Source organism: Lampris incognitus, chromosome 1 (assembly GCF_029633865.1).
Source record: "Lampris incognitus isolate fLamInc1 chromosome 1, fLamInc1.hap2, whole genome shotgun sequence".
Taxonomy (NCBI): domain Eukaryota; kingdom Metazoa; phylum Chordata; class Actinopteri; order Lampriformes; family Lampridae; genus Lampris; species Lampris incognitus.
This window is the reverse complement of record NC_079211.1, coordinates 14,310,291-14,319,747: the sequence shown is the minus strand read 5'-3', so window position 1 is coordinate 14,319,747 and position 9,457 is coordinate 14,310,291.

Sequence of the window (9,457 nt, the reverse complement as noted above, 5' to 3'; positions counted from 1 at the left end):
ACCCGACTTCCTCATACCATACCACACTTCTGACCTTCTCTATACTTCCCCATCAACACTCAAAGCAAACATCGGATCTGTAGTACTCTTTCGTGGTATGAAACCATACTGCTGCTCACTAATCATCACCTCTGCTCTTAACCTAGCTTCCACAACTCTTTCCCATAGCTTTATGGTGTGGCTGATAATCTTCATACCTCTGTAGTTACTACAGCTCTGCACATCACCCTTATTCTTGAAAATCAGTACCAGCTGATTTTCCGAAATCAACATTTACCAGCCGAAATCATGGCCATTGATTATAAAGGTTTCACATTACTGTGATACACACAGTAATGTGAGGTGCTAACGAATTTATTGGTCTATCCTCCATTGTATAAATGCCTTGTAATTTTGATTTAGACCGTATTATTCATGTGTGTTTGGCTAATTTAATTAGCCTCGTGCTAGTTTAACAGTGTACGACCACGGCTGTGTAGACTTGCTAGCCCTTGGCTAACAGGTCGGGCCCTTTAGTTGACTAATTAGCATAGTTGCCCGTGGTGCGGGGAACCCAGGTTCGATTCCCGCCTGCTCCCTGGGTTCCCGCTACACTAGCATCAACGGGGTTTTGTACACGCTGGTCTCGTGGGTTAATAGACAGCATGCAATGGTTGGATTTTAATGGCGTCTCCTCGTGGTGATGCGATGTTTTGTATAGTGTTTCACGTGAGTTTTGTATTTTTGTAGTGCTGTATTTTTATTTTTTATTTTTTTTGTAGTATGGCGATCCTGAGAGCAGGATAAGCGGTTCGGATAATGGATTGATGGATGGAGAGATGGAGAGGACAAGATATGTGACTGATGCCCGTGCCCCCCCCCCCCCCCCCCGTGAAGGTCTGCTGGTTTAAAGTATTTACTTTAGTATATGTTTCTTATATTTTTGCACTATTAAAGAAAATGGGTTGATGTGCGTAAAAGTTAATGATTTGTACTATGACAAATGTGTTTTACACTGTTTTCATTGCACTTTTTGTTTATTTTATTTTGGATATTGTTTTATACAGTGCCTTCATTATATCTTATACTGTTTTTATGTTTATTACATATGGTTATATTTTTATGTTTTTATGCTGTGAGTGAGCACGTATGCTCGGAGCTGTATGGGGAGATGCAGAGGACAAGATATTTGACGGTACCTGTGTTTTTTTCTTTTTTCTGTGAAGGAAAATAAACCCCACAGGTCCCCACCTCCGGTGTGTGTCTCACTCAGCTACACAACGCAGAGACAGAAAGGAGTTGTTAGTCAGTCGCACAATGTACATTTGGGGCTCGCAGTTGACTCATCTGTTGCATAGAAAGTCTTTTCCTTTGACCCCCCCCCCCCCCCCCAAGGAATCAGATGGTTTTTTTCAGTGCAGTTGCTAATTATACTGATAATTCAACCGGGAGAGTTTCACAACCAACTCTCAGAAACGCTTGAACGGCCAGTCATGTGACGTTGTGAATGGGAAAAATAAACGAGGTCTTTTCTGGGGAACTAAGCCCCCCTGGTGTAACACCGCCCACCTCTCCACTCTGTTGCTGTCAGGACGTCATATGGAAGAAGTGCTCCCTTTTTCAGCCGCTCCTGCCTCAGTGATTAGGGCCTATTGAGAGACTAGACTCATATGCAGCGCCGTTACCTGTCTCAGTTTTCATACATGTATGTTTTTCCTCAATTATTACAAATTAACTATTTGCTTACACCCCCCCCCCACATGTGCAAGAGCCCCAACATTTAGACGACACTATAGAAGTCCTATTAGGGGCAACCTGCTGCTGTTTCCAAGACTATAGATAGACCGGGTTAAAAAGTTTGTTGAAGGGATTGTCAATAGCTGATCAATAGTTTGAGTTCGAAAACCTCTGCAGTAGATTTACTGTATTATTTTAGCCTCAATAACGAAATTCTTCTAATGTCTTCTTAGTTTTAGCAAAGACGCACAGAGATGTAAGGTGTGTTTTTTTTTCTTCCTATTTTTTAATTTGTTTCCAATTTAATGAGCGACACCATCTGTTGCTGGACAGTAGAAAGAAGTAGAAACAATAAAACTGCTCAGTTAAACTAAGCAGAAGCAATTTACTTACTGATGCTTGGCAGCCTTCTCTCGCCTATTGCACCGTCTTTATGAATGAGGGGCCTGCAGAGATATTATACACTGTCACCCACTCTGAACAAAATGAAATGAAATAAAACGGACATTTTGGTGTTTGCTGAAGGAGCCTCTGGAATAAGTCATTTTTTTTATGAATTATGATGGACTGACAAATGTGTTTGTCAGAGTACATGATTGGTTAAGCATCTGATGGTTCAACATGTAGCACGATGTTAGCATGCTCCATTACTTTTACCAAGTCTCATAATGGGGGGGGGGGTCATGGCAAAATTATTTATAGTACAACTGCATCTACTGTGTGGTAAATCTATAGTGGCAGTGAGGTTTCAAACCAAATACTCATGAAATCACTGATGCGTGTCATTTACTTTTGCAGTAGCCTGCCTTTTACAAGAGATCCATGACAAACATGACCTAGTTTTATGTGCCCATCTATGTTTGATAGATGCAAAGTAAAGCCCCCCTCCCCTTTGATTTTAAAACCAATACTTGCTCATACACTAATGAAAAAGCTCTAGTCGTCCCTGAACTGGAACTTTTTGAAAAATGCAACATTGCTATTTTTACTGCATTGATAACATTTAGTCATTTGGGGTTGTCAGCATGTAGTGGACATCTTGGACCCCTATCACTATGGAATTCGGTTTTGGAAGTCATCAATCTCATGGGACATTGGGGAGGGTCAACTGGAGACCGCAATCAAACAACAGTCTGAAGAAAATCTTTGGACATCACAGATTTTATTTGGGAACATTATGCCGGTGTTGTCATTTTGTAGTTAGAAATATAAAAAGGAACTGTTTCTATGCAATTTGTTCTAGAGCCGAAAACTCAAGATTTTTATTTCTTTGTACATTTGTGATCTCTGACTCCCTTGCAAACTTTGGCCACAGTCACTGAGCTGTAAGATTCTGTACACTGAGGCCACATATGAGGTCAGCTGTGTTTGCTCATTGCAGGATTTTAATGTTCAGACACAAATGTGCTGCTCAGTGTCCATTGTCCTATTTGTTCTATACTGGAAAGGTATTAACCACTGTGTTATATTCTGTTGGTGTGCGTCTTCCTCAAGCTTGGGTCCTCTACCAGAAGCCTGGGAGTTTAGGGGTTCTGTGCAGTATCTTAGCTGTTTGTAGGACTTGCACTCCTCTGGACAGAGACCTCAGATGTTCCTAGAATCTGCTGGAGCCACTCTCCCAGTTTGGGGGTCATAGCCCCTAGTGCTCCTATTACCACTGGGACTACTGTGGATTTCACTTTCCACATCCGATCTAGGTCTTCCTTCAGCCCTTGGTCTTTCTCTAGCTTCTCATGCTTGGCAGTGCGGTGGCCCTGTGGGCAGCACAGCGGCCCAGTGGTTAGCACTGGTTAGCAAGAAGGTCCTGGATTTGAACCCCAGGCTGTCCCAGGTCCTGTCTGTGTGGAGTTTGTGTGTTCTCCCCACATTTGCGTGGGTTTCTTCCGGGATGCTCCAGTTTCCTCCCACCATCAATAACGTGCATGTTAGGGTTAATACTCCTGCCTGTGCCCCTGACCAAGGCAATAGCAAAAAAAGAACTGGAGTTGGTCCCCGGGTGCTGCACTGTGGCTGCCCACTGCTTCTATACAATAGGATGGGTTGAATGCAGAAAATGAATTTCATTGTATGCATGTACAATGACAAATAATAAAGTGTCTGTGTCTTTTTTCCTGATGTTGACTTTGCTCTGCATTGCTGGTTAGCCAGCACCTGCCTGTCAGTCTGGAACTTGGGAAGTCCCACAGGATCTTAGCTCTGCCATTCTGAATCACCTTTGGCATGTCTTCCATTTGGACTTGGGGACTTCCAGTCTGCATTCAGTACAGATGTTCCTGTACACTATCCCAGCCACCTGGTTATGCCTTTCAGCGTACGCTTTTTCAGCTAGAATTTTACACCCTGCTACTAAGTGTTGAACTGTCTCGGGGTGTCTTTGCCCAGCCTGCATCTAACGTCTTGTCTGGTGTGGTAGACCTTTGCTTCAACTGATCTGGTGCTGAGTGCCTGTTCTTGTGCTGCTATGATCAGAGCCTCTGTGCTGTCCTTCAGTCCAGCCTTTTCTCACCACTGGTAGGATTTCTTGATATCAGCCACTTCTTCTATCTGTCTATATTACATCCTATGGAAGGGCTCATTCTTCCATGATATCGCCTCTTCTTCTTCTTCCTCCCCACTTTCTGTCTTCTGCTGCCTAAGGTGCTCACTCAGCAGTTCATTCTGGGGTACCCTCTTTCTGATGTACTCGTTGATGTTCCTTGTTTCATCCTGGATAGTGGCTCTGACGCTCACTAACCCTTGGCCACCAATTTTTCATTTATCGTATAGTCTCTGGCTGTTGGACTTCGGATGAAACCCTCTGTGCATTGTGAGGAGTTTCCCTGCCCTGATATTTGTGGCTTTTACCTCTTCCTTTGGCCAGCTCATTATTCCAGCTGGGCATGTGAACACTGGTTGGGCATATGTGTTGATGCCTTGGATCTTATTCTTCCCATTGAGCTGGCTCCTCAGGACCTGTCTCACTCTCTGGAGGTATTTGGCTGTAGCTGACCTCCTTGCTGCCTCCTCATGGCGTCCATTTGCCTGTGGTATAACCAGGAACTTGGGTTGCTGAAGGAACTTGGGTTGCTGAAGCATCATGTGATGTAGGCTGAAAGGTTCAGGCTACCGATTCCTGCATGCGTGACAAACCCCGGATAGGCCCCTCCTCGCGGTATTGACCGGACTTCACTTGTGGAGTTGGTGTAACCTGGGCAGCACTCTGCTGGCTAAAGCCTAACGGGACAGCGGACTGGCGGTTATAAAAATCCCACACATCCCTGGCTCGTAAGTGCCTAACAAGTGGGCAGTCCGGACTCCCAGTCCGATCATCACTTGGGTGCAACCTGTGGTGGATCCCATCGTCTTCACTCTTGTGTTGCCATGGAACTAGATCCTCCCAGGCCAAGCAGTGTGGACCAGCGTTGCGACCTGATCACTACTTTAATCAAGGCTTTAGCGAATGGCTCCAAGAGTTTTTTTTTCTATCTCTTGGAATGGATCCTGGGACACGAGAGATGCCAACAATGACGACGACGAACCAGGTACTTGTAACTGTCCTGTATGTCTGTTCTGCCATCTGGCAATTCAGCCCCTTCAGTCCTTGCCACCATGCCTCTTTTGGCCACCATTTGATCACACTTTTCCAGTCTGAATGACATCCCGATGTCATTGCTGTAGATCCTGGTGAGGTGGCTCAGCAAGTCAATGTCTCGCTCATTCCTGGCATACAGCTTGATGTCATCCATGTATAGTTGGTGGCTGATGGTAACTCCACTTCTGAACCTGTATCCATATCCACTCTTTGTGATGATCTGACTGACTCTATTATATTATTATTATTATTATTATTATTATTATTATTATCATTGTCCAGTGGCACAGTGGTGCTGTGGTTAGCGCGGTTGCCCCACAGCTAAAAAGTCCTGGGTTCAAACCTTGGGGTTGTCCAACCTTGGGGGTCATCCCAGGTCATGCTCTGTGTGGAGTTTGCATGTTCTTCCCGTGTCTGCATGGGTTTCCTCCTCCCACAGTCAGAAGACATGTAGGTCAGGTGACCCGGCCAAACTAACATTGTCCCTAGGTGTGAATGTGTCGGCCCTGTGATGGTCTGGCGGCCTGTCCAGGGTGTTTCCCCGCCTGCTGCCCAGTGGCTGCTGGGATAGGCTCCAGCATCGCGCGACCCTACTCAGGATAAGCGGCTTGGATAATGGATGGATGGATGACTGAGGAGGTTCAGGCCTATGCAGAACAACGGCGGGGATGGTGCATCACCTTGGTATATGCCATATTTGATGGTTACCTGTGTGTTGCCTGTAGTGTTGTTTTCCACAGCCACATTTAGTTTTTAATGAAGGCTATTAGTGTCCTGTTGGCTTTGTATAGTGCTAAAAACTCAAGTAACCATGTATGGGGCATTGAATCATGGGCATACAGATGCAATAAAAAAATTTTAATAAATTTTTTCCTGCATCGGTATTGATATTCTGCTCCTCATTAGTTTTGCACTTATAATAACACCACTGACGGTTTTGAGAAGAAAAAAACAACCCGCTATATATATATATATATATATATATATATATATATATATATATATATATACAGTTGATGATTGTTTATGGCATGAAACAGGCTTGTACTCTCTCATAAAGAATTTACTTGACTCACTGGAATATATATATATATATATATATATATATATATATACTACAAATCTTGTACATGGACCTAGATAGACAGGAAATCCCTTTTACTGTAGGGGGTGGGGGTGTGGGGGGGGGGGATCGGCCTCAATTATGTCGAATACATCCACAGATAATACTGCTTCTTACTACCTAATAAAAAGGGTATTAAGTCAAACTGAAGACAGGCAATGTTTTAGGGTTCAGTGCCCAGACAGCTCTTAAAATTTAATATTTAGTGGCTTTGTTTTGGTAGACTATGTTAAATTCAGGAGGCATTGTACGTTGTAGACACAGAACACATGGTGAGAGTTCTGCTCTGTTCAAATCGGACCCTACATATTTTGCCACATCCGTACGGAATACACAGTATATATCCAAAAGATTAAACTGATCATTCTTCTTAAAAGTTGAGTTTATAGTGTTAATTGTTTAACTGGCATAGTTCGTTACTTCAGTTTTAATACATGATCGCAAGAGCTGAGTCACATCCTAAACTTAAGCATTTTCTGGAATACTCTCACGGGGGGTGCAGGGCATTGCACCTCTCCTGCAGGGCACTTTAGTGTTACACTTTTGCATTGTCTTATTTTTAACAGCTTTAGCCTTTTTCTTTCATTTGACAGTGGTTCACAAGAAGGGGTTGGATACCTCCATTGCCCTTTAGCCCAAGTATCGTTTCCTACTGTATACAGTCCAGATGACTTGGACACGTCCATTCAAAGTACTCGAGTTCTTCATAATGACCCGGAGGTTGCTGTTTTTGAACTTTAAGTCACCGTGGGCCAACAGATGTCTCTAAATGCTTCCACTTTGAGCTGTTGACGGGCTTATCTGTAATTGTTCACTCCAACATTTCCTGGTGACACTAGTGCTAAGTGGAGCGAGCAGTCCAGTGCCTCCCTGGCAAACAACACTCAATCTGTTGACCACATCCACATTTTCGAAGCTGGGTCAGTCAGCTATTGGAGGACAAATGTATTCAATTGGCTTCACACAATTAGTACATGTCAACAATGAAACGCGGCTAGCCACGGACTCTTTTCCATCCATGCCATGGTTACAACAATCACCTTAAATGGCATGACTTTTACTGTCGATTCCAAAGGAAAACCCCTTTTCCCCCTCTCCTAGCATTTTTAACAAAAAAGTAAGTGTGCAAGAAAGATGACGGCACTGTGTAGAGCCCGTGGACTGCAGTAGAAAAGCATCATCATCGTATTGAGGAAATCCTTCATGTAAACATCTTGATGGTCTACCTCCATATCTTTCTCCTGCTTTTCATGAAAATTAGAAGTGAACAATTTCACTGAAAAAACAAGTTCAACAGGTGCTCCACATAATCGTGTATAGACGCAGTGTAGTTTTTGGATAGTACAAAGGGAGTCTCCAAAGCTGTGCATTTTAGTTGGCATTTGCCATTAATTTGGGGTGACAGGCTGATGATCTGAGCCCACATGTCTAGCATTGCCGTCACTGGTATCTCACCCATGATTATTCACAGCCAACATAATGTGGTTTTATTGTGAGACTATAGTGTACCAATACAGTGAAGTACAAGATAGAGTACATGAGCACTTTCCTGGATGATGAGTAAGTTAATCACCAAGTACACAGGACCTTGTCAGATACATAGGTATACAAGGCTAAAAGCAGAACGTGGGAGTAGGTTAAATAGATATTCTGTTGTTGTTGTTTTGTTTTTGTTTTTTTTTGGAATATATTTTCAACCCATTTTCTAACATGCGCACAATTCCCTTACCTTGCGGTTTGCTGCGCTGCGCTTCGCTTTTCACAGTCACGTCCTCCGGCAGATGAGAAACGTAGTCTCTTCGTCATTGCAACTCCTTGATGCCAACAGCGGTCCTCACTGTACCGGAATATTAATCTATATTCTTACTGAAGACATTTCACAGGCTCATATTCAGACTAACTGTGTGTGTGCGCATACGTTTGTGCAAGTGTGTTTGTGTACCTCTGTGTCCCTGCTGGTGTTTGTGATAGACAAATTGCTTGCATTGGCAGAGGTATTCCCAGTCTGCCTACCGTTAAAGATGGCATTTGCTTTCCCATCAGCATGCGGGTCAGATAATTGGCCCCAGCAAGCCAAGGCTTGGTGGGCGATTGGCCGTGATACTCGGAGTGCTGGCTGCTTGATTGGACAGACAAGCTGGGAGAGGAATAGAGCTGGCTTATGTTATGCTCTCTTGTCTTTGGTCTGTGGGCCGGGGCAGAGTTACTGGGGGCCAGCTGCGACCTTCCCACTGAGGTTTTAAGCTGGTTTGAGCTGGTCTCGGCAGAAATTCCCTCAACTTGCAGGCTTATTTGTAATTCCGAGGCACCGTTTGACAGAGAACGGTGACTGCACGGAAGAAGCCAAATCTTCTAACTTGTAAGCGAAGTTGCTCGGGAGACGCCAGGGTTTTTTTTTTTTTTTGGAGCTGTACCGCGGTGAGTTCGTGCTATTGATTTTGTCATGTCCATGACTCCAATAGCGCGGGGGGAACATTGAGCAATACCTGTGTTCCATTAAGAGGACTCACCCCCAGTACTGTCGCTCGTCCACCCTTCATTGACCAATCAGCACACATGCTTTTAGCAGCACTCCTCCGGGCTGCACTGGGTAAACACAAGTGTCTGTTTCAATGTTTGTCATCGTCAGTTGCCTAACCATTTATCAGTGGTCAGTAAGTACCTAGGCAGCTGGGATCTGTTTGGCCTGCATATGCATTAGAAATTGCCATTTCTATAGCGGAGGAGAGACAGAATGCGAGATCTTTTCATTCTCCTCCTTTGGCGTTAGATAGATTAGGCTCATTGTGTAGTTATTGGCTCCCCCGGGCCACAGTCATGGAGCAAAAATGCCCCCAACCTTTTCCCATCTGTCTCCCCTCCTCCCTTTTCTCTTCCCTGCCCATGGGACGTCACTCCAGTGGCTGGGGCAGGCCTGGTGGCTGGCTCCAGGGGCATGACGGGGGCAGACCCTACGGAGGAGGAGCACTGGGGACAGAGGGGAGGAGTTAAAGTTGCGTTCTGTACAGTGTACATGCCAGTAGAGTAAGTAAGAGTTGAGCAGACTG